The following is a 23,009-nucleotide window of genomic DNA, read 5'->3' as shown; positions in this document are numbered from 1 at the left end:
TCTTGGAGTGATAGCTGAGATGATAATGTGGATACTTGTTAAATTGGAATTATACTTTTTGAGAGAACAGATTTTGGGACTAAATTATCCAGTTGAAGAACTAGACTTAGGCACCACTATGTCAATGAAAAAGTTCAAAAATCTTAATGGAGTATGACCACAGAATTGTTTTTAATCTTGGCTCCATAAATATGCCTACTTTTTTCTTTAGAAATGTGGGTTCTTTCTGGAAGAGAAGAAAACATTGTGAGGGTGGGGGTCAGAGACTATTTTAAGACCCATGAAAGAACTCAGGTAGCCTTTCAGGAAGAATTCTATGTGTGAACTCAACGCCAGTCAAACTGGTGCTTCCATGAAGATCTGCCTAATGTCCTAGAATATGAATACGGGAGGATTTTCAGTGACTGGAATTTATATAATGACTGATGTAACAGCTCATTAGGACGGATTAGCGTGCATAGGAGAGTAACGTCAGTGTGCTGTATAAAGAGACTTGTGGGAAAAGAAACATTTGGGTAAATTTCTTGAGGAGATGCATGGTTCAAGGGAACAGCCCAAACTCTTGTTGTCTGTAAATACAATCAGAACTAAGGAAAAGAGGAAGCAGTACCCAGTGGCCGAAAAAAAAAAAAAAGTGTGTGCGTTGCGGGGGAGGAATACCTAATGAAACTTGAGATATTGAGAGGTAGGGTTTAATTCCACAAGGTGGCAATTCTTTGGCAGGAAAAACAGATCACGATCCTGATCTGGACACATTCCTGCAGTGGAAATGGGAAATGTGGTATGGTCATAATGAATAGCTGGGGGTCTCACAGGCCCCAGGGTAAGTGATACAAGTCCCAAGATGGTAGAGATTGGAGACGCTGTCAGTATTTCTTTGGTTGTGACAATAATGACCACCTAGTAGCTTTAGGCCTCCAGACTTTACTTTATCCTGCATCCCAGAGGGTATAGATTTGGAAGTCAAGGAGCTTAGAGTTGTCAGATTTAGTTAATTCCCAGTTAAATTTGAATTTCAGATACACAATGAATTTTTTTTAGTATAAATATGTCCTAATACTGCATGGAATATGCTTACAATAAAATATTTTTGTTGTTTATCTGAAAGTCAAATTGAGCTGGTGTACTGTATTTCATCTGGCAACCATACTGAAGTTCTTATATTAATGTGTTTGTTTGTTAGTAAGAAATGACTATAGTGAGTTCTGCCTGGCTCTACCCAGCATTTTCCTTAGAGTACCGAAGAGGAGGTATACCCATTCGCAACAAAAGAAGACAGGGAAGATATTTACTGTCAATAGAGAAAGTCTATGGACAAACTATACTATTAAATATTAAAAATCTCTTATGTGAGATTTTGCAACAACATTAAGAGAAGGTGTCAGAAGATGAAAATGAAACCTTAACAGGACTTCCCTCGCTGCCTACGACTAATAGAAAGTCAAGCTTACCAAAGTATAGCAATAGAATTAAAAGGATTGGCTGTTGTCACTAATTTAGTGAGGAGTGGGGAGATAGAAGAAAAGTTCACAATGATTCACAGGTTTCTAGTTTGTTTGGACAAATGATATTGTGAGCAAGAAGAGAAAGGGGAATATTGAGATGCCCTTTGATGAATATGTCCACCATGCAGTTGAATATATGCATTTGGAACCTAAAAGAGAATCTGCTTGAGAGAGATGATTGGTAGTTGAAGCCACAGAAATGGGAATAATCATGGAGATAGAATGTGTAGATAGTGGATCGCAAAGGGCCAATGATGAAGCCTCGAGGAGCACATACATTTAAGGGCGAGATAAAGGAAAAAGAACAAACAAAATAAACTAGGAAGATAACACGCTGTCATGTAGTGCTCTTCTGAATGAGCCTAAAGAAAAGACTCCTTGTAATGCAGAGGAAAAGAACCAGCACTGTTCGGAGAAAAATGACAGACAGGCAGCATCTTCACCAAATGTTCAAAGTGAACATCATAGAATGGGACAAACACATACCATGTGCCCCCTAATATGCTGCATTAAGAGCCCTGTAGCACTTCCATGACACTCCTGCCAAAATTTCATAACCTGAGTCTGATCGTGAGGAAACAGACAAATCCAAATTGAGGGACTTTCTTTAAAAAAAGAAAAAAAAAAAGGACTGTACTCTAAAAGTAGCAATGGCAGCAATGTCATGAAGCACAAGAGACGGCTCAGGAACTATTCCAGCTTAAAGAAGACTAAAGGGATACGACAACGGAATACAATGCATGAGCCTAAATTTTCTTCTACTTTATAAAGGACACTCGGGACAAGTGGTGAAATTTGAATAAAATAAGCAGATTAGGTAATAAAAAAATAATAAAATATACTAGGAAGAAACGTAGAAAGAAAACAAGGAGAAATGGTGTCATGGGGCAACAGAGATGAGAGCTTCACAAAGGAACTGTTCAAGAATGCCAAATGTTGATGAGGTCAAGTAAGATGTAATGTAAAAAAAGGTCACTGAATTTGACAAGTGGAATGCTATAGGGGATGTGTGCCAAAGTATATTTATTGAAGCAGTGGGAGCCAAAGTCAGATTTCTGTGAATTGGCAAGTCACAGAAGTAAGAAAGTGGAAATAGTAAATGCAGATCTGTCAAGGAGATTGGCTGTGGATTAGAGGAGGTGTGGAAATATTTAAAGGAAGCATGGGATTGAAGGAGAGCTCCCTGCTCTTTTTTAAAGGGAACGTGGGGGCTTCCCTGGTGGCGCAGTGGTTGAGAGTCCGCCTGCCGATGCAGCGGATATGGGTTCGTGCCCCGGTCCAGGAAGATCCCACATGCCGCGGAGCGGCTGGGCCCGTGAGCCATGGCCGCTGAGCCTGCACGTCTGGAGCCTGTGCTCCACAACGGGAGAGGCCCGCGTACCGCAAAAAAAAATAAAAATAAAAAAATAAAAAAAAAATAAAGGGAACGTGGAATTGAGGGCTTCTTTATGATAAAAAGTTGATCATGTTTATGAGTTGGTGAAGCTGAGGGTGAAACTGCAGAAGAGAGGACAGGCAACAGAAAATGATCAGGGTCCTGGAAGTAAAAGAAGGGATGGGAAACAAAGGGACAGATGGAGGTGTTAGTCTTAAAGTAGAGGTAACGTGTTTTGTATACTGTCTCCTGAACTGTGACTAAAAAGAAACAGATGATAGTCAGTGAGTTGTATAGGTGAAGGGGAGGTAGGAAGAGACAAACAACTTGGAGAAACAAATAAGTTTGCCCTTTCAGACTTAACCATAAATAAACACATCTACTAGGGTAAAAATAGTCATGTTAGCAAGTTTTGACTGAAGTCTAAAGAAGGAAGGATTCAAACCAGAAGGATTCAACCAAAAGGATTCAAATCAGACAGCATAGCAAGCATGCAAATGGGTGAAAGATGCAGAAAGTGGCCTTGCCCATTCATAGATCAAGGTGCTCAGTCAGATCCACCTGGCAGGTCTATCACTATTGAAATGTAACAGAAGATCCTAGTGCCTTCCAGCATTCACATATTTCGGCTAACTTCCCTTGTTCTTGTTTTATTATAAGGACCTTTTCTGAACACTCCTTGCCTGGTACGGATGTTTATCCCACCTTCAGTTAACTTTCTCATTTCAAATGAGTCAATTGGCATCCTGAATTTGATAATTTAGTCTCTTATGAGTGAGTCAACTTCCCTAAGCTAAATTAACAGTGGCAACACCATCAGATCTAAAATTTCAACTTGCATATCTGACAACTAGATGCTGGATTCTGGTGAATATAATCATCTTGTGAAGCTTTCTGACAATAGTTGGTTCCAGCTTTCTTGAGGGCATCTCAGTCCAAAGACTGATTTAAATTTTCCTTATTCCAATTCTGTTGGAAAATGACTTCTAAGTGTCCTGTGTATGTATCTCTAGCTTCTGTGTCCTACCTTAGCCAAGCAAGGTAGTAATGAATAGAGATCTATAGGAGCTCTGGAAATGGACCAACTGAATTAGAATCCAGGCTCTTCTACTTCAGACCAGTTAATTAACTTCTTGTTATCCCAATTTCCTCATCTTGAAAAATGGGTATAATGCTAATATTTACTTTAAAATATTTTATTTTTGAAGAATAATGCATATAAAACCCTTAGTACAATTTTTGACATGTTGTAAGTACTCAAATAATATTAACTATTAATATTAGTACTGCTCCCAACTTGCCATTCCCCAAAAATCATAAACCGTGTCCCAAACTATACTTATCTTCTCACATTTTTAATGCTTTTATGTAAAATCTTCTTTTGACTCTTCATTTTTATGAACTAACCATATGTGTTTATTCATGTATGTATTTGCTACTGCCATGGAAGGTTCACTGTTATAAATTTAAAATGCTACCTACCTGAGAAATATTTTTATTAAATGCTTTGTTTCAAAGAGTTTTAATATATACATGACCTAATAAAATAAAAATTATATTTCTGGGTATTTCTGTACTCGATTATTTTAATTAGAAAAATTTAAATTACCTTTTAATTAACTTTCTTTTTTGGTAAACATTGAATCTTTAAAGTAAGTAAAATCTGTCTTTGAAAACATCAGTTTTCACAAAAATCAAAATGTGGGAGACAGAGGATACTTTAATCCAAGCAAAGATTCAGATCTTTGTATTAAAATGAAGTTAGGTAAAACTTTGTGCAGCTGTAATTTCCTAAACTAATACAATATGAAGAGATGGTTGCTAAGAATTTTCCAAACTACCATCCAGACCCCTTAAGGCCTTTAACAGCCTGGGCCCAACAGCTTTGTAGTTTCACCTTCTGCCTCTGCCTCCAGTTACGAAGAATAATGGCTCTTCCCAATTTTTGCTTATGATGTTTTCTGCCTATAATGCCCTTCCTCACTTTCCTTCATGTTAAAATTCTAGTTTTCTTTGTACAGTTGAAATGTTTTCTGCATAGCCTTCTTAATTCCCTTGATCAAAATTAATTGTTCTCACCTCTGAAACCTCACAAGTTCTTTGTTTACATTCAAAGTATAGAACTTATTCTAGTCTGACTTGTATAATTCTCTCAGCGAACTTTCTCCTCTGCTACATTGTTCAAGGAAAGTTTTGTAACATATTCCTACCTTTCATTAGAAAAACAGCAGCTAAGGGGAATTTATTACTCAGGGCAACTTGTTAAGCCAAGAATCACAGAAGAAGTGTGGGAGAGAGTCAACGTAATCAGACTCTAGCACTCTTGTAGGCATATTTGAGATAAATAAAGAAATAAGGAGACATAATAAAGGAGGGAGGAGTCTGATGGCATCAGGATTATAAACTATTGGAGGTATTGTGTAGGTTTAGACTCTATAAAAGAGAACATTGGTAACCTCAGAGTTTAACTTCCTGTATTGTGTAGAGAAAGACGTTAGCCATAAATGCCGCTTGTGTCTACAGAGAGACAGATGCTATTATTCTATCTAGCCCCAAGGTAGACACCAAATCACATGTTGAGCAGTTTGAAATTAATAAGAGAAGAAACTAGGCTTAAAGAAGAGGTAGAATTGTAAGACTTTTCTCAAGAAGTGGTTAAGCTGGGAACAGAGAATAACTGTTACTAGGGTAATCTAAACTTCCTCAAAACATGTATCACCAATTAGAAAAATATATTAAGTGCCCACTTGTGAGTCATGAAGTGGTGACTATTATTTACACACTTAATAAACCAGATATGGGCTTAATCTGAAACCACAGCATTCATTGAATTTTTATATCTGATTAATAATTCCTTCAGAGATCTCAGTAGAATTCTAAGGATATACAATAAAATTTATTATTTTAATAGTAAACATATTTTATTAACAGCTATGGCAATTCAGTTACTGAAATTAAATTGCATTAACCCTGTGAAAATAACAAAATTTAGGTGTAATGATATGAGATACTTTCTTAGAAGTTAGTTTGAATTTTTTGGTAAGACAGGTTGCAAAATGGAAGGGGTAGTATCCTAAGAAAATGCAAGATTCTGCAAGTTCAGTTACAAAGGTTTCATCCTCTCAACTTACCTGAGAACATGTGATCAAGAAAAATATACATTCCTCTCCCTTATGTGATATTCTTTGAGTTAACTTCCTGTTTCTTTACGCCCTTTACAAGACAGATGGGGATCTGATATTAAGTGGTTGTACTTTTAGAAGCATAAAAATTCATCCTAAATCTTGATTTCTTGCATTCAGTGGGGTAGTGAAGAGTTGAATGAAGAGTAAGGGAGGGAGACAGCCACTATGGAGAACAGTATGGAGGTTCCTTAAAAAACTAAAAATAGAACTACCATACGACCCAGCAATCCCACTACTGGGCATATACCCTGAGAAAACCATAATTCAAAAAGAGTCATGTACCAAAATGTTCACTGCAGCACTGTTTACAATAGCCAGGACATGGAAGCAACCTAAGTGTCCATCGACAGATGAATGGATAAAGAAGATGTGGCACATATATACAATGGAATATTACTCAGCCATAAAAAGAAATGAAATTGAGTTAGTTGTAATGAGGTGGATGGACCTAGAGAGTCTGTCATACAGAGTGAAGTAAGTCAGAAAGAGAAAAACAAATACTGTATGCTAACACATATATATGGAATCTAAAAAAAAAAAAAGGTTCTGAAGAACCTAGGGCAGGACAGGAATAAAGACTCAGACGTAGAGAATGGACTTGAGGACACAGGGAAGGGGAAGGGTAAGCTGGGACGAAGTGAGAGAGTGGCATGGACATATATACACTACCATATGTAAAATAGATAGCTAGTGGGAAGCAGCCACATAGCACAGGGAGGTCAGCTTGGTGCTTTGTGACCACCTAGAGGGGTGGGGTAGGGAGGGTGGGAGGGAGGCTCAAGAGGGAGGAGTTATGGGGATATATGTATATGTATAGCTGATCCACTTTGTTATACAGCAGAAACTAACACACCATTGTAAAGCAATTATACTCCAATAAAGATGTTAAAAAAAAGAAGTGATTTGTTGTCTACCTTGGGCCTTGATAGAATAACAGAAACTATCTGTCTATAGATGCAGGCAGGATTTGTGCCTAACTTTCTTCTGTATGCAATGCAGGAAATTAAACACTCAAGTTACTAATGTTCTCTTTGATAGAATCTAAACTCTCACAATTCTCCCAATAGTTTATAACTGGAGGTTATCAGACTCAAGCTTCTTCATGTCAAACTAGATCTATAGTAGAAGCCAAGGGATCTGGACAAAAGTAGACAATATCTCTGGAGAAATATCTGGGGGATAAAGAACATGGAAGGTAAAATACCCACTGAGGTGCAGATCTATTTCCAAACAAGCACAGAAAACATCAGCGGTTTAGATAGATTCTTTGGCAAGATGTTTGGCCTAATGTTTCCTCACAGTGAGCTGTAATTAGGTCTTTATATTATTTAGTGCAGGTTTTTAAAATTTACAAATATTTTGCAGCTGTTCTCAATAAAAGGAAATTGATCCCAATATAACTATTTTTAAAGTTGCCATGACTTTATAGTGAAGAAAAAATGAATCAAAATCAAACAGATGACTAATTAAGTACAGTTGCTATGGGGAATGGAATTCAAAGACTGATTTTCAGGAAACAGACCACTTAGTGAACCAGCCCTCTGAGTGCACTATTATACTTTACAGTTAATGTCGGTATTTTATGTGATCCATCAGGATATTCTGTATGATATTGCTTCAGATTATCCCCAGAAACCAGTTGCCTCTCACCACATTTATTGCTACCAAGCCACCATCATCTCTTACGTGGATTGCTGTCATAGCCTCCTATTCTCTGCTTTACCACCTTTTCTCTCTCATAGTCTCACCTCAACACGAGTGTAAAAGAGTGATTGTAAATATAAGCCAGATGAAGTCACTTCCCAAACCCTGTAATGGCTCCCATTTCACTTACAGACTAAAAGCCAAAGTCCCTACAATGACTGACTTAGTTTGGGCACTCTAAAAGCAGAGCCTGAGAGGAGGATTCCTGTAAAAGTGGTGTAATGAAGGGGTGATCCCAGGTGCAACCTGGGAGAGAGTGAAGCAGGATAGAGGAAGGGAAAGAGCAGAGAAACAATGTAATCTTGGGCAAAGTCTGCCTTGGCCTGATCCACAGCAGTAGGGCTCTGGTGCACAAATGGATCACAGAGCTAGTCCCTCTTGAGGCAAGGAGATCAGCTTTTAAAATACTCATATCGATCAATACATTGTACCTTGGCGGTATGCAAGGGGGTGACCTCCCATCAAATGTGGCTCCTGGGTGCTGAGGACCCATAGCAGTGCATGGGGGCTATGAACAGGCCCCAAAGCGTCTACCACAGTGACCCACAGGGCCCCACAGGTGTGGCAGCCAGTACCCCTCTGACCTCTTCATCTGTCACTGTCTATCTTTCCCCTCCACCCCAGCCACTGTAGCTCCAGTGCTGGGTCTCAACTCATCGCTAGGGTTTTTCAGCTTTACTCCCTCCCTTCCTACCTGAGGGCAGGAAGCTGGAGTTCTGAGGAGAGAAAAAAAAGGTGTAAAGTGGCTATTTAGATTGTGGGAAAGCAAACAATTAAAGGAATGTCAAAAAAATAAGAATCTTCTTGCACTGCTGAAAGTGTAAGTAATGCAGCTATTTTGGATAGCTATTTGGCAGCATTAAACAAAACAGCTATTACATTCTTGGCAGTGTGCTCCAAAGATCTTTTACACAGACACAGAAAGAGATATGGGCAAGAATCTGCATCTCTGCATTGGTTCCACGTTAGAAATGTGGCCATGAATTGGGCAATGGGTAGATAAAATGTCAAAAACGCAGTCAGCAGTCAAAAGAATGCATGAATTCTACATATATCACTAAGGCTAGATGTCTAAGACATACCTCCGGGTCTAAAGAGGAAGAAGCAGAATGAGAAGTATAATACAATTCAATTTCTATAAATTAAAACACACGAGAATACTGCATATTATTCTTTGATACACATGTATTAAAGCCGACCTAACTAGGGGGAAGAAAAGTCAGGATGGGAGATGGAGACAAATATTGAAAGTAAAATATAAATAAGAGCTGGCACAAATCAACAACAGTTTGCAATAACTGTGGTTAATCCATTGCATATCCAAGGCCCTCCAAACAACAACAATAAAAACAAGACCAGATACAGAAGAAGATAAAATACTTCAGTGTAGGTATTACTTATAGAAAGAAGAATAAGTTTATAATCAACTGCTGGAAATTTCAGAGATGGGATATCCTGCAAGTTTTCCAGTAAGCAAAGAAGGATGAACAGAAATTACTTCTACAGTATCCATTATTACTAATTTGTGATTCGTGAGAAGTGATTGATAATACATTTGTTTGGTGTGTCATGTTTATTGTTCTAGTCTAGTCAACTTAAGGCTTTTTTTTTTAAGGTTCATTGCAACTTTTACTCTTCTCCATATTTTTCACCATAAGCTTTGAGTATCTCAACAGAGACATCCACAATGGGTGTTTTGGGAACGCTACTCTTTGAGATTTGGGAAATATAACTGTACAGTGTTCTCCCAGTTACCTTTGCCTTGTTCTTCCTGTGTTCAGTGCAGGATTTCTCAGGAATTTCTACTGACATTTTTGAGTGGATAACTCTTGTGCGTATGTGGGGCATGGGGGTGGGCAGTGGCTATCTTGGACATTTTAGAATGTTTAGCAGCGCTCCTGGTCTCTACTCAGGGATGTACTCAACGCCAGTAGCACTACTCCCCTAGTTGTTACAACCAAAAATGTCTCCAAACGTTGCCAAACGTCTCCTGAGAGTTTAGCAGAGAGCTAAACCTAAGGTTGGATAATTCCACGAAGTTGATTGGATTTATTGTGATAAATAAAAATCCTCCACAGACTGACTGCTCTCTATGGATACTCAGTGCACACCTGATACTAAAGGAAGCATGTATAAGAATGTACAAATAATAGAAATATATATCCTGAGTGTCTGTAGGCACACTCCCAAAACATACTTTAATATTTAGATTTTTAGTTTGGGCCACATGAAATTCTGATATTCAACCGTTATGGCAGTTTCGTATGGTTCTACCTACTAATTATCAAAATCTGCTATTATGTTGTTTGTTTCCCCTACTAGAACTTATGTTCCCTGAGGGTTCTTTGGGGTATTCCTTACTTGCTACTAATACAGTGTCAAACACAGTATGTGTTCTGTAAACATTGAACATAGCATGTATGGATATGTTAATTAATACACACAAACATAATCATACATGTAACTAGAGTTTTTATAGGGCTGTAAGAAATTATTTAATAGCAGAACATGTCTCTTGCTCTATTGACTTGGAAAATTTTTGTACCTCCTCAAAATATTCTTCATATAATTTTAATCACCTCATGCGTCTCTTAAGTCTATCTAACAGTTCCAGTACAGGCTTTGGAGTGAGATATTCCAAAGTTTGAATCCCAGGAACATTACATAGCAGCTATATGATCTTGTCTGTAAATGTATATATTGATACTTACTTCAATGGATTGTTCTGAAGGTTAAATATAACAGCATATGCAAAGCACCCATCACAGTATCAGCTCCCAGTTGGCATTCAATACATGTGAGATTTTTGTTTTTCCCCATTTACCTATTCCTACTGATTTAACTTCTTCCAATTTGCTTCTGTTTGTTTTTTGTTTCTTTTTGTTTTTGATATTTCTTCTTGCTTGGATAACACCTTTCAGGAGGATTTATTCAAGTAAAGTGGGAGTTCTGGGGCTCTACTCTATTTGCCTATTTCACTTCTCCAGCTAAAAATAAATTTCCATCAACTACACACACAGATGTTGTAAATTTAATTGCATTCTGTATTTGGTAGATGTACAGAATTTTAAGATTTGCTTATTATGAGAATTTAACATAATGACCTCCCACTATAACCATACTTCTTAAAGTATTTAATATTGAATTTCATTTTCTTTAATCTTTACAAATAGGAAGGATAATTATATTGCAGTTGTACATTTGTTAAAAGATATAATTAAATGCATTTAAACATTTTCCATTTAAGTTAAATTATACACTAAACACAGTAGCTTAAAAAATACTTATCTTTTCAGCTAAACACATTTTTCCTTCTAAGAAGGCTTAAAAACTAGATTGCACGAAGACATCCTGAAAACATTTGAAAAGATTACACATGTTGTGCACAGACCAAATGTTGTCTTTCTAGATTTTTATTTTTAAAGGAAGCATTTATTTAACAACTGATTTGCAAAAGTGTTTCATTAGCTTTTTGGCTCCAAAATAAATTGCATTCTTCCTTTGATATCAGTTTCTAATTTACCAGTAGTTTCAAAGTCTGCCCCTACCAAATACCTCCGTTTATAACCAGAAATATTTGCCAGGAATAGAGCCAAACTCACTTTATCAGTTTAAAAATATACTTCATATTTTGAGTAAGAGACCCATTAAAAATTGATTTGAAAACATGACATAATAAAGAGAATAAAATAACTGTCATTACCAAAAGTTAAAAAACAAAACAAAACACGATTTTTTTAGAAAGAAGAACTCCAGAAGACCACTCTAATTCTACTTGGTTTGTCTTGTTGTACAATTCTAGGGGATAACCCTGGCTTATTTATGTGCTCCAAGCTAACCATGCCCACCTTAGGGACAAATGTAAAAAGAAAGGAAGACGACTCCTCAGTAGGTAGCAGTGTACTGATACTTCTCTTGGGCACATAACCAAGATGCATGTGTGCACACACACAAACACACACACACATCCTCCAACACAATTTTCCCAGCTTAGAAAAATTGAGTATTCCATCTTTCCCCTTTCTGACCTTTTTCCATCTCCTTCCACTTTCCACACTTTCCTCTTTTTTCCCCTTATTACCTTACTTATCATTATATTGTTATCTTCAACTTCCCCCCTCTGCTATGACCGCCCCCCCCCCCAGAAGGTGCCTTGTGAGAAGACATCTTCAGGTCCCTCTTTCTTCATGAAGACTCAAGGATTTCCCTTGCTTTATTCATTCATTGATGTAGTAGCCCTGGGTACATTCTAAATGGCAGGTACTGGAGAAACAGAGATGAACAAACTTGGATTAGCCTCATCTGGCTCAAGTGAAACTAATTATGGATCCACAGTGGTCATGTTCTATATGTACTCTGTCCCATTTACTTCTCTGAGAAACAAAGGTATTTTCCCTCATTTGAAGAATAAGAATACCATTTAACAGGAGTTCAACCATTTTCCCAGTGTCATCCAGCTCGTAAGTAGAAGAGCTGAATTAACCCAAGTTTCTAACTTCAAAGTCAAAGGTCTTTCTGCTGCAGTGCTGATTGCTCTGACCAGCTGCCTCTCCCAGTGAGTCCTCATTACACAGTGTGGCTGCTTATGTGACAGGTCATTAGACCTGTGTCCTAGCACTTTATCCATAGGGTGTGGGAGTGGTTGAAATTCTTGCTTCCATCAGAGGTAGGAAACATCAGTAATTTCCTCAATGACCGCATCTTAGGTGCAGATCTTCTCATACCTTCTGCTTCCTCCTCCTGTTCAGGAGTTTTATCCACTTGACTTTTTGTAATCCCCCTCCTTCCTCACCTGCCACACAGAGAGTGAAGATGATCCTCAAGCACTTGGCATAAGATGAGGAAAGTTCAACAGTGATTTTTTTGGCGTTTTGTTTTGTTTTGTTTCTGTTTTTTTGGCTGCATGGCGCGGCTTGTGGGATCTTAGTTCCCTGACCAGGGATTGAACCTGTGCCCCCTGCAGTGGAGGCACAGTGTATTTAACCACAGTACCACGAGGGGAGTCCCGATAGTGATTATTTTTGAATGTAATATAAAATCAACTGATATTCTAATTTTAGGTTCTCAAAATTGTGTTTTATAACAAAGATAAACAGTGTAAATAAGAGATAAACTTATAAACAGAGACATACAAGTTTGGTCTCTAGTGATTTTTAAGGAGGAGGCATCCTTTGTTATTATTAAACAGGTTTTTCTTATGCTTATTAGGAGTAAAGGGTAGAAATCTAGACCTTCTTTATGAAAAATTCCCATTTGACACCCCACAGAACCCTCTAAAAGCATCCCCATAGTCTGTAAACTCACTCTGCAAACTTCTAGTTCTCTTTACTATATGAGTGGACTCCTCCAGAACCCTATCAACTGCCCTCAATACAAATTGTATGCTATTACTTTTTTAAAAATTAATTTTTATTGGAGTATAGTTGCTTTACAATGTTGTTTTAGTTTCTACTGTACAGCAAAGTGAATCAGCTATATATATACATATATCCCATCTTTTCTGGATTTCCTTCCCTCTTAGGTCATTATAGAGCATTAAGTAGAGTTCCCTGTGCTACACAGTAGATTCTCATTAGTTATCTATTTTCTACATAGTATCAATAGTGTATATATGTCAATCCCAGTCTCCCAATTCATCCCACCCCCCTCCTTTCCCCCTTGATATCCATACATTTGTTCTCAACGTCTGTGTCTCTATTTCTGCAAATAAGATCATCTATACCATTTTTCTAGATTCCACATATATATGTTAATATGCGATATTTGTTCTCTTTCTGACTTACTTCACTCTGTATGACAGTCTCTAGGTCCATCCACATTTCTACAAATGACCTAATTTCATTCCTTTTTTATGGCTGAGTAATATCCCACTGTATATATGTACTACATCTTCTTTATCCATTCCTCTGGTGATGGACATGTAGGTTGCTTCCATGTCTTGGCTATTGTAAATAGTCCTGCAATGAATATTTGGGTGCATGTGTCTTTTTGAATTATGGTTTTCTCTGGGTATATGCCCAGTAGTGGGATTGCTGTGTCATATGCTATCACTTTTTAGTTACTTTTTAAACCTCAGTTTGCAAGAAAGTTTGGTTCAGTTTGGTTTTAATCAGAGCAACTATAGTGCTTTCTGACAGCCTCCTTTGGCTGAAGTCCATTTTTATCTTTTGTTTTTTACCTTGATCTTAAGAGGTATGCAACTTGGCATAAAAGCAAAGTTTTGGAAAGAAAATAAGAGGCAGCTCAACCAAAAAGTTTCATGATATGTTCTTTATTTTTAACTTGATATTTATGATTAGAAATATATAAAGGCTTATTGTAAAAATAAATTAAAATGAAGCTGAAAATACAGAAACATATAAAGAGAAAAGAAAAGTTCCCTTTATATCACTGAGATCACCTACTTCAAAACTTGGGTAAATGTCCTTTTAAACCTCTATGTATTTCATTGAAGTGGGAGAAAATGAACATAAATGATAAAACTAATTAAAACATATTGTCTAGCGGTATGTATCTGCCATAGCAAGGTAAAAGTATATTAGAAATTCTTGTCCTAGCATCTATTTAGACAAAAACTAAAAGTCTGATTTAATTACACTAATGGGCACACCAGGGGAATGCCAAGTTTGCCTAGATCTGAAGATGCTAGCAGAAGGAAGACAGTTATTTTTTCCACAACTAAGAATTCTTCACCTAATCCTCAAATGTTATATCTTAAGGTGCCTACTTGGACCTCTTTGCTCTCCAAAACCCTCAGTCTGAATGAGGGTTATCTTATCTATTTCCATGGCTTCCCATGTGTAACATAACCCCCAAAGAAACTTACAAAGTAGGAGAAGGGAACAAATAATACAATAAACACACTACAAGGCAAAAGTCAGCTAGTGCTATAAGAGAGGTAAAACAAAGTCAACTGTATGTTCCAAGGAGGGAGAGAACACATTCACTTTTTTCTTCTAAGAGAATAGACAAAGAGTATAGTGATGGTTGATACAAGAGTGTCTTGTACTGGGCCTAGGAGCATGGGCAGGATTGAGCCATGTGGCAAAGGAGGAAAGTATTCTAGGTAGAGAATTAAATAGTAAAAAGACATAAAGGGAGAAAAACTGCAAAGAATGTTCAGGGAACATGTTTTTGTTTTCCTGGCACACAGGTCACACATAAAATTACTACGAGGTAAGAATAGGGATATAGAGATGATATTGTAAAGTACCTTGAATTCCAAACTAAAACATCTCTAGTCTCCTTTGGTAGGAAATATGGAGCCTTAGAATATTTCTGAAGAATGTGTAACAAGATCAGGACTGTACCTTAAAAAATTAAATAGCACCATCCTTAAAGGGCCCAAAATAGCAATACCATTGACCCTTGAACAACTACAAGGTTAATCCGAGTATAGTTTACAGTTGGCCCTCTTATCTGCAGTTCCTCTGCATCCTCAGATTAAACCAACCACTGATGGGGTCTTGTAGTACTGTAATATTTACTATTGAAAAATACCCCCTTATAACTGGACTTGTGCAGTTCAAACACAGGTTGTTCAAGGGTCAACAGTACAAGGAGGATTTTATTCTAGGAGCATAGCCGTAGGATAGAGAAACCATTGGCTGACTATGAAGAGGTAAGAGATAGAAAGGGAGAATCTAAACTTTTAAGCCTTGGTGACTGAATGGTTGATACTATGTCAGTACTCGAAATGATAAAGTGAAGAGGAAGCCACTTGCTTTATTTCATTTTTTTAATGCCTCCCCCTTTCCCTTTTGGTAGCCATAAGTTTGTTTTCTACGTCTGTGAATCTATTTCTGTTTTGTAATAATCTAAAAAACTGTTACAAGTGAACTTATTTGATTCCACATATAAGTGATATCATATGATATTTGTCTTTGTCTGACTTACTTCACTTAGTATGATAATCTCCAAGTCCATCCATGTTGCTGCAAATGGCATTACTTCATTCTTTTTTATGGTTGAGTAATATTCCACAGTAGATATATTCCACACCTTCTTTATCCATTCATCTGTTGATGGATATTTAGGTTGCTTCCATGTCTTGGCTATTGTAAATAGTGCTCCTATGAACACTGGAGTACATGTACCTTTTCGAATTAGAGTTCTCATCATTTTCAGTTATATGCCCAGGAGTGGGATTGCTGGATCATATGGTAACTCTATTTTTAGTTTTTTAAGGAACATACTTTCTGTTCTTCTTAGTGGCTGCACCAATTTACATCCCCACCAACAATGTAGGGTTCCTTTTTCTCCACACCCTCTCCAGCATTTGTTATTTGTAGACATTTTGATGATGGCCATTCTGACCAGAGGGAGATGATACCTCATTATAGTTTTGATTTGCATTTCTCTAATAATTAGTAGTGTTGAGCATCTTTTCATGTGCCTGTTGGCCACCTGTATCTCTTCTTTGAAGAAATGTGTATTTAGGTCTTCTGCCCATTTTTTGATTGGGTTGTTTGTTTTTTAATACTGAGCTATATAAGCTGTTTGTATATCTTGGAAATTAATCCCTTGTCAGTCACATCATTTACAAATATCTTCTCCCATTCCATAGGTTGTCTTTTCATTTTGTTTATGGTTTCCTTTGCTGTGCAAAACTTTTAAGTTTAATTAGGTCCCATTTGTCTATTTTTGCTTTTATTTCCATTACTCTAGGAGACAGATCCAAAAAATGTTGCTGCAGTTTGTGTCAGAGAGTGTTCTGCCTGTGTTTTCCTCTAGGAGTCTTATAACATCTGGTCTTACATTTAGGTCTTTAATCCATTTTGAGTTTATTTTTGTACATAGTGTTAGAGAATGTTTTAATTTCATTCTTTTACATGTAGCTGTCCAGTTTTCTCAGCACCACTTATTAAAGAAACTGTCTTTTCTCCATTATATATCCTTGCTTCCTTTGTACAAAATTAATTGAGCATAGGTGTGTGGACTTATTTCTGGGCTCTCTATTCTGTTCCATTGATCCGTATGTCTGTTTTTGTGCCAATACCATGCTGTTTTGAATACTGTAGCTTTGTAGTAATTGTCTGAAGTCTGGGAGGGTTATGCCTCTAGCTTTGTTCTTTTTCCTCAGAATTGCCTTGGCAATTCTGGGTCTTTTGTGGTTCAATATAAATTTTAGTATTATTTGTTCTAGTTCTGTGAAAAATGTCATGGGTAATTTGATAAGGATTAGGTTAAATCTGTAGATGCAGAAGCCACTTTCTTGGGTACAGTGGAAGACTGCTTTGAGTTACATTGACTTTATGGTGCCCATAAACATTCTACATAGAGATATAATATTTGGAATCATCAATATAGCTAATTAGTCTGGAATAAATTAGATCTCTGAGGCAGGGAGTACATAAACAGATAAAGACAATAAGGGCAGAGTCTTGAACAAAACAGATGACAGAGAGCACTCCATGAAGGCTGCAGAGCTACATGATCCATTCAGCAGTCACTAGTCAAAATGGATTCTGAACACTTGAAATGTGACTAGTCCAAATTATGTACTGTAAAATAGATACCAGTTTTCCAAGAGTATGAAAAAAAAATGGCTTTTAGGGGAAGGGGCTTATCTTCCATCCAGTGTTACATAGCATGTAAAAAAAGCTATCCCTAGCCAAGCAGAAAACAAAACAAACCAAAAAAAGTAAAAGAAAAAACTTTTTAACCACCCATATTTGTTTACCTGGATGGTGACATATTGGAGAAGGGGAAAAAATATTATCTATAACTAGAAAGGGTAAATCCGCTTCCTGAAAGCCACTCCTCTCCCAACAACACATATATAACTGGAGTTCAATAAATATTTAAGTGGATGAATGAACATTAATAAATAATTCAGGTTCCTGGAATAGAACAGATGCCATGCTCCAATAGGAAACTGAAGAGAGTTTAATAAAATAGCTATTTATAAATATGCGAGTGGGGTAAAAAAAAAACCAAACAAACAAGGCATGACAACATTGGGGAGCTATTGCCACCCCCAGGGCTGAAGAGACAGGGGGACGAAGCAGTTACTGAAATTCAGGACATGTGTAGTGGAGTCCCTTATAGGAGTTGTGACCCAAGTTGGAAAGACGCAACCAAATGAAGATGCCCTCAAAGGAGGGAGCCAGTGGAGTAATGACTCTGATTTCTCTTTCCACTAGCCTGTTGATCTTCTGCCAGTGCCTCCCACTGGCTGAAACCAACCCAAAACCAGATGGCAAGGGAGCCTCCTTGACACAGTCCTCCCAGGCCAACCTCCAAAGGGTCAAGTGGAGAGCAGATCTAGAGAGGCAATCTCAAATTATCCAGCACAGAGATTTTATTATTATTTTCAATCTATCTAGAGATACTTTTCTTTTTACTGAGGAATGTTCATCATCTTGTCCCCATCATCATTCAAATGGTGAGAAAAATAAAAATTAATCACCTAGACAGTGTTGTAGGCACTGGGAATACAATCATAAGCAAAAAGACTTATGCTAATTCCCCATCCTAGATGAGCAGATAGTTTTAGTGGGGGAAGAGAAACATCCCAGAATTCCATAGATCTCCCTTTGTAGCGAGAAAATCATAAACTTTAGAATCAAACGAAAACATTGTTTTGGTGACTAAGTTAATTTCACTGAGCCTCAGTTTCATCTAATAAAATGGAATTGTAATGCCTATTTTTTAGGGTTAACGTGTAATTTAAAGACCATGTATGTAACACACTATATAGGTTCTGGTACACAGTAATTAATTATAACTTTAGAAACAGCAGTATCTTCTTTACTCAGTTTACCAATTCAAATGCTAATCTCTTCTGGAATCACCCTCACAAACAAACCCAGAAATAATGTTTTACCAGCTATCTGGGTTTCCCTTAGGCCTGTCAATTTGACACATAAAATTAACCATCACACACTGCAAAGCACTGAACAAAAACATTTGACATTTGTAAAAACTGTAACTGCAGCTCTCTCTTCCCTTAACATCACACTTCTTTTCCATTTTATTGTAGTTAACATGGGAGCAGGTGGTTGGTGGCAAGCATAGCTCCATGTTCCCAGAGGACCCAGGAAGCAGAGAATTCCTATTCTGAGGGTTTGGGTTGTTCCAGATCACTGCATAATCTGCACAGGGAGGGCCAGAAATGTGTCCACATGGAGTGAGGTCATGGAGGCAACTAGTTCTTCCTCTGTTCACTGGACCCCCTCCTGAACTTTTCTACTATTGGGTTACTTGTTAAACTTATTAAACAAATTGCACGTAGAATCACAGACCAAGGCCCTCTGGGTAATAAGCAAATAATATTTCTCATTTTTTATTAGTGGTGTATGACCTTGTTTATGAGACTTCGTGCTAGATGCCACAAGAAAATTTAAGTTGAAGAATCAGTACAACTATGATAAAAAAATGAAAAACTTCAAATTGTGAGGAAGAAAAAGAAAAAAATAAGAAACAAACTCAGCTACAATGCATAAAAAGGTTATTTTAATGACCCAAACACCAGGTTGTTTTTTAACACACTGACGAATAAACAGATGCTTTATTCTATTACAATAATTATAAAATAGAAATTTTTCTACACCAATATTTTCAAAAACAAACCTAAGGCTGCTAAATATATCTTTTTAAAGATATTTGATTAGGTTAGAGCTACTTATAAGATGCCAGGTCTGTAATCCTCTTGGTTTTCATTGGTCTTCCAGCTATACGCAGTGGGTTCCTCCCCATTAAATTTAACCTTAATAAAATGTCTCACAAATGAAATCAAATTTTCAAAAATTTTCGGAAATGCCTGTTAGGAATTACCTACTGATTTGCAATACCCAGCAAACTCGATTCCTGCACATCCTTTTTGTACTAAAGCATTCAGACCTCCTTCTGTAGAAAGTGGGTTTTGTATTTTTACCTCCTCTAGGCCTCTGTGAAATGGATTATAAGTATAGCAGGAGTTTATATTCACTGTGAACTAACAAGGCTCAGGCTATGTTTGAATATCCGTAGAAGTCAGGCAGCATACCTAAAGAAAATAAAAGTGCAGCTTAAATCATCTGGCAACATTCTTTATTCATTTGTTAATTCACCATTCATTCATTCAACACCGATTTTTTTCACGTACAAGAGCGAAGTATTAAATTAAATAGTATAGTGAAAGGAAGAGTTATATGACATGGTACCTGCTTTTAAGAAGTTCATGTTTCTGCTAGGATAACTGTGCATGACCAAACCTTCAACTAGGTGATAGTTCGAGAGCTGTTACAGAGATCGCACTAAATTTTTTTAAAAGGTTTGTATATGGGGGTAACGTCACCTGCAACATGCAATCAACTTCAGGGATTGAGGAAATGAGGCTCAGAATTGTCAAGTTCATTAAGTGTCCTTGGATATCAGCACATCCATCTTTCCTTGCAAATTGTGTCTCAGATTATTTGCCTTACATACACAGAAATGAATTATCAGGAAACTATCCACAATCACAAATAAATTTTTTCTTATATGTGTTGTGTCGTGTGACCCTACCATGTGTTATTGCAGTATATGTGTCAGTATTGTGTTCCAAGGCCATGGGCATGCAGATGACATATTCTTTTCCATTCCTTCTACATCTAATATTCAATATCTTTTGCACAAATGTATGGTCAGGCCACTCAACATGGCTGTTCTCTCGCTCTCTGTAATCCCTTGCCCAACCAGTGCCTGCTTCACATAAGCCCTTCACACATGACTGACCTGCCTAGTACTTGCCCAGGCCCCAGCTGGTGATTGTTCTCATCAAAGGGGCCGGGAGGGGTGTGCCCCTCTGCTGGTTTCCCTGGTAACTAATGAGCCCACCTGATGTCAATTCCCCTATAACTGGTAGTCTCGCTTTTTTCCCAGATCGAAGACTGCCGCCATGTCCTGCATCGCCAGGACCTTCGCCAGGACCTTGCTTCAGACGTGTAAGTTTTCCAACCATTAAACCATTGATGTCTCTGTCGCTCACTCTGGGCTCTTTCTTCGGTCTTGAAACTGGGCAAGTACAGGCCTCGTAGGCCTACGGGGCACAGCCCAACAACAAATAACACCATATAACTTTTCCCTTGTCAGGAATGTATAAGAACAGATTGCTTTGTTCTCTTATGCTATAGTGTTGACTGTTAAACAACAATGCTGTTTGTTTTTTTTTTTAACAATGCTGTTTTTACAGAGTATAGCAAACATGGAGGCAATTTAGAAAAGATATTTTCCTCCTACTAATCTCAGAGGGGGCCAATCAAGGTCTCTGTCCATACTGCAGCCAAACAGACTTTTATAAAAAGCAAAATTCACCTTGCTACATCTCTGCTTAGTATCTGTCAACAGCATCCAATCACTATTAGAATAAAAATCAAATTCTTTTAACATGGTCGTAAGGCCCAACAGGCTCTAGTCCCTTCCTGCCTTTCCAGCTTCAGGTTCCCCTTTGCCTCCTTCTCCAAGGTCCAGCCACTCTGAACTTCCTGCATTCCTTATGCTTCCAGATTCTGGAGCTGGACTGCCTATGTTTCGGTTCTCAGTTGGCCACTTACTAGCTCTGTGATCTTAGACAAGTTACTTAATATATCTGTGCCTCAGTTACTCATCTGTAAAATGGAAGTAAGAATGGTACCCACTTGACATTTTTGTTATTAAGAGGATCAAATAATATATATGAAAATATCAATTTGTGCCTGTCACACAGACAGAGCTATATATGAGGATTCCTCTTATTTGCTATTCTTGCCTAAGTGCCTTAATACATGATTTTGTCTCTGTAATGCCTCCTTATGATCCTTTCCTTTAGCTAAAGTACATTTATTCATTTTATATCAGCTTAAATGTTCTGTGTCTAGGGCTTCCCTGGTAGCGCAGTGATTGAGAGTCCACCTGCCGATGCAGGGGACGCGGGTTCGTGCCCCGGTCCGGGGGGATCCCACATGCCGCGGAGCGGCTGGGCCCGTGAGCCATGGCCACTGGGCCTGCGCGTCCGGGGCCTGTGCTCCGCAACGGGAGAGGCCACAACAGTGAGAGGCCCGCAAAAAAAAAGAAAGAAAGAAAGAAAAGTTCTATGTCTAGAAAACATTTCCTTTCATTTAAGTTAGATCGGGACTCCCTGTTATATATAATTTTCTAGTACCTTGTGTATCCTTAGAAGCACTTACCATGATAATGATTAGACAATTAATTATTAATTCTTTTAATTTTTTTGCTTGAATCCATTTCCACTTCTCCAAGGATAGAAACCCAGTCCATCATGCTTACCACTTTGTAACCCCTCCACTCTCTCACTCCCAACATATGAGCAACTCTCAATAGCTCAGTTCATGAATTTCACCTGCTTTCTCTTTTTCCTCCTGTCCTCCTTTCGGAATTGATAGAAACAAGGAATGATGTGGCTGGCACGGAGGCATCAGGAGTACTCAGGACACTTTTGTGCTCTGAAATGCACCCTGCACTGCAGCATTATGAAAGGAAAAATGAAACAGTTTGGAGAGATGGATAATAACAAACTGGGAACAAGTTAGAAGGTAAGAAAGGATGCACACTTCTCATAAATGAAAGAATAATTATCTCAATGGTATTCCTGAAATTGGGGCAAGTGAGCCAGTCATAAATAGCAGAAGGTACAAATGGAAACTCCTACCAAGACATCTCATATCCAGCCATAGCTCTGCTCCTGGACCACAGCAAAACAGAGTCCAATTGACAAAGTATCCAAGAAACTCTTTCATAGTTTTCCCACATCTCTATAAGAACTCCAGAGCATTAATCTTTCATCAGGAACATTTTTCTTCAATCCATTTCCTCATGTTCAACTCCTGAATGATCTTTTCATTTATGTCTTATATTTCCCTCACTTTCTTCTTCAAGACCAAAATCAATTCTGGTGAACTACACAGAATATATACTAGACTGTATGCTCATTCTTTCTAAAAAATGCATCTGTGTACCTGTGAATAGCTTTCTATTATTTCCATATATATTTCTTTTTTTCTTTCCCTTTCCAGTGTTTAACTGTTAAATCCAGAACGACTCCATTTATTTCCCTTTCTGATGCTTCAACCTTTCTGCACTCTCCTGTGCTAGCCAGAAGATGTCAGTCTTACAACTCAAATCGATTCTTTGTCCCTCTCCTAAATAGCCAAAAAACACGTCAACTTCAGATACCAAGGCAGAAACCCTTGAAATGCCCTAAAGATCCAAATAACAGACATGCAAGTCTATGCACTAGGATATCCTTTATGGCACTTGAATGTATCTTGCCTATTTGGG

The 23,009-nt window shown here is 37.7% G+C and overlaps 1 long non-coding RNA gene across 1 annotated transcript in view; it reads left to right on the top strand.

The window, feature by feature from the left end:
- Positions 1–22,208, top strand: part of LOC137210439 (uncharacterized) — a 98,066-nt gene extending 75,858 nt beyond the window's left edge. The window contains exons 2-3 of the long non-coding RNA XR_010936522.1: positions 20,616–20,677; positions 22,115–22,208. This is a non-coding gene — a long non-coding RNA (uncharacterized lncRNA). The remainder of the gene's footprint in view (positions 1–20,615; positions 20,678–22,114) is intronic.
- Positions 22,209–23,009: the final 801 nt, after the last annotated feature.

Source organism: Pseudorca crassidens, chromosome 17 (genome assembly GCF_039906515.1).
Source record: "Pseudorca crassidens isolate mPseCra1 chromosome 17, mPseCra1.hap1, whole genome shotgun sequence".
In the NCBI taxonomy this organism is placed as follows: domain Eukaryota; kingdom Metazoa; phylum Chordata; class Mammalia; order Artiodactyla; family Delphinidae; genus Pseudorca; species Pseudorca crassidens.
The sequence above is the reverse complement of the archived record's forward strand: the minus strand, read 5'-3'. Positions and strand labels throughout refer to the sequence as shown.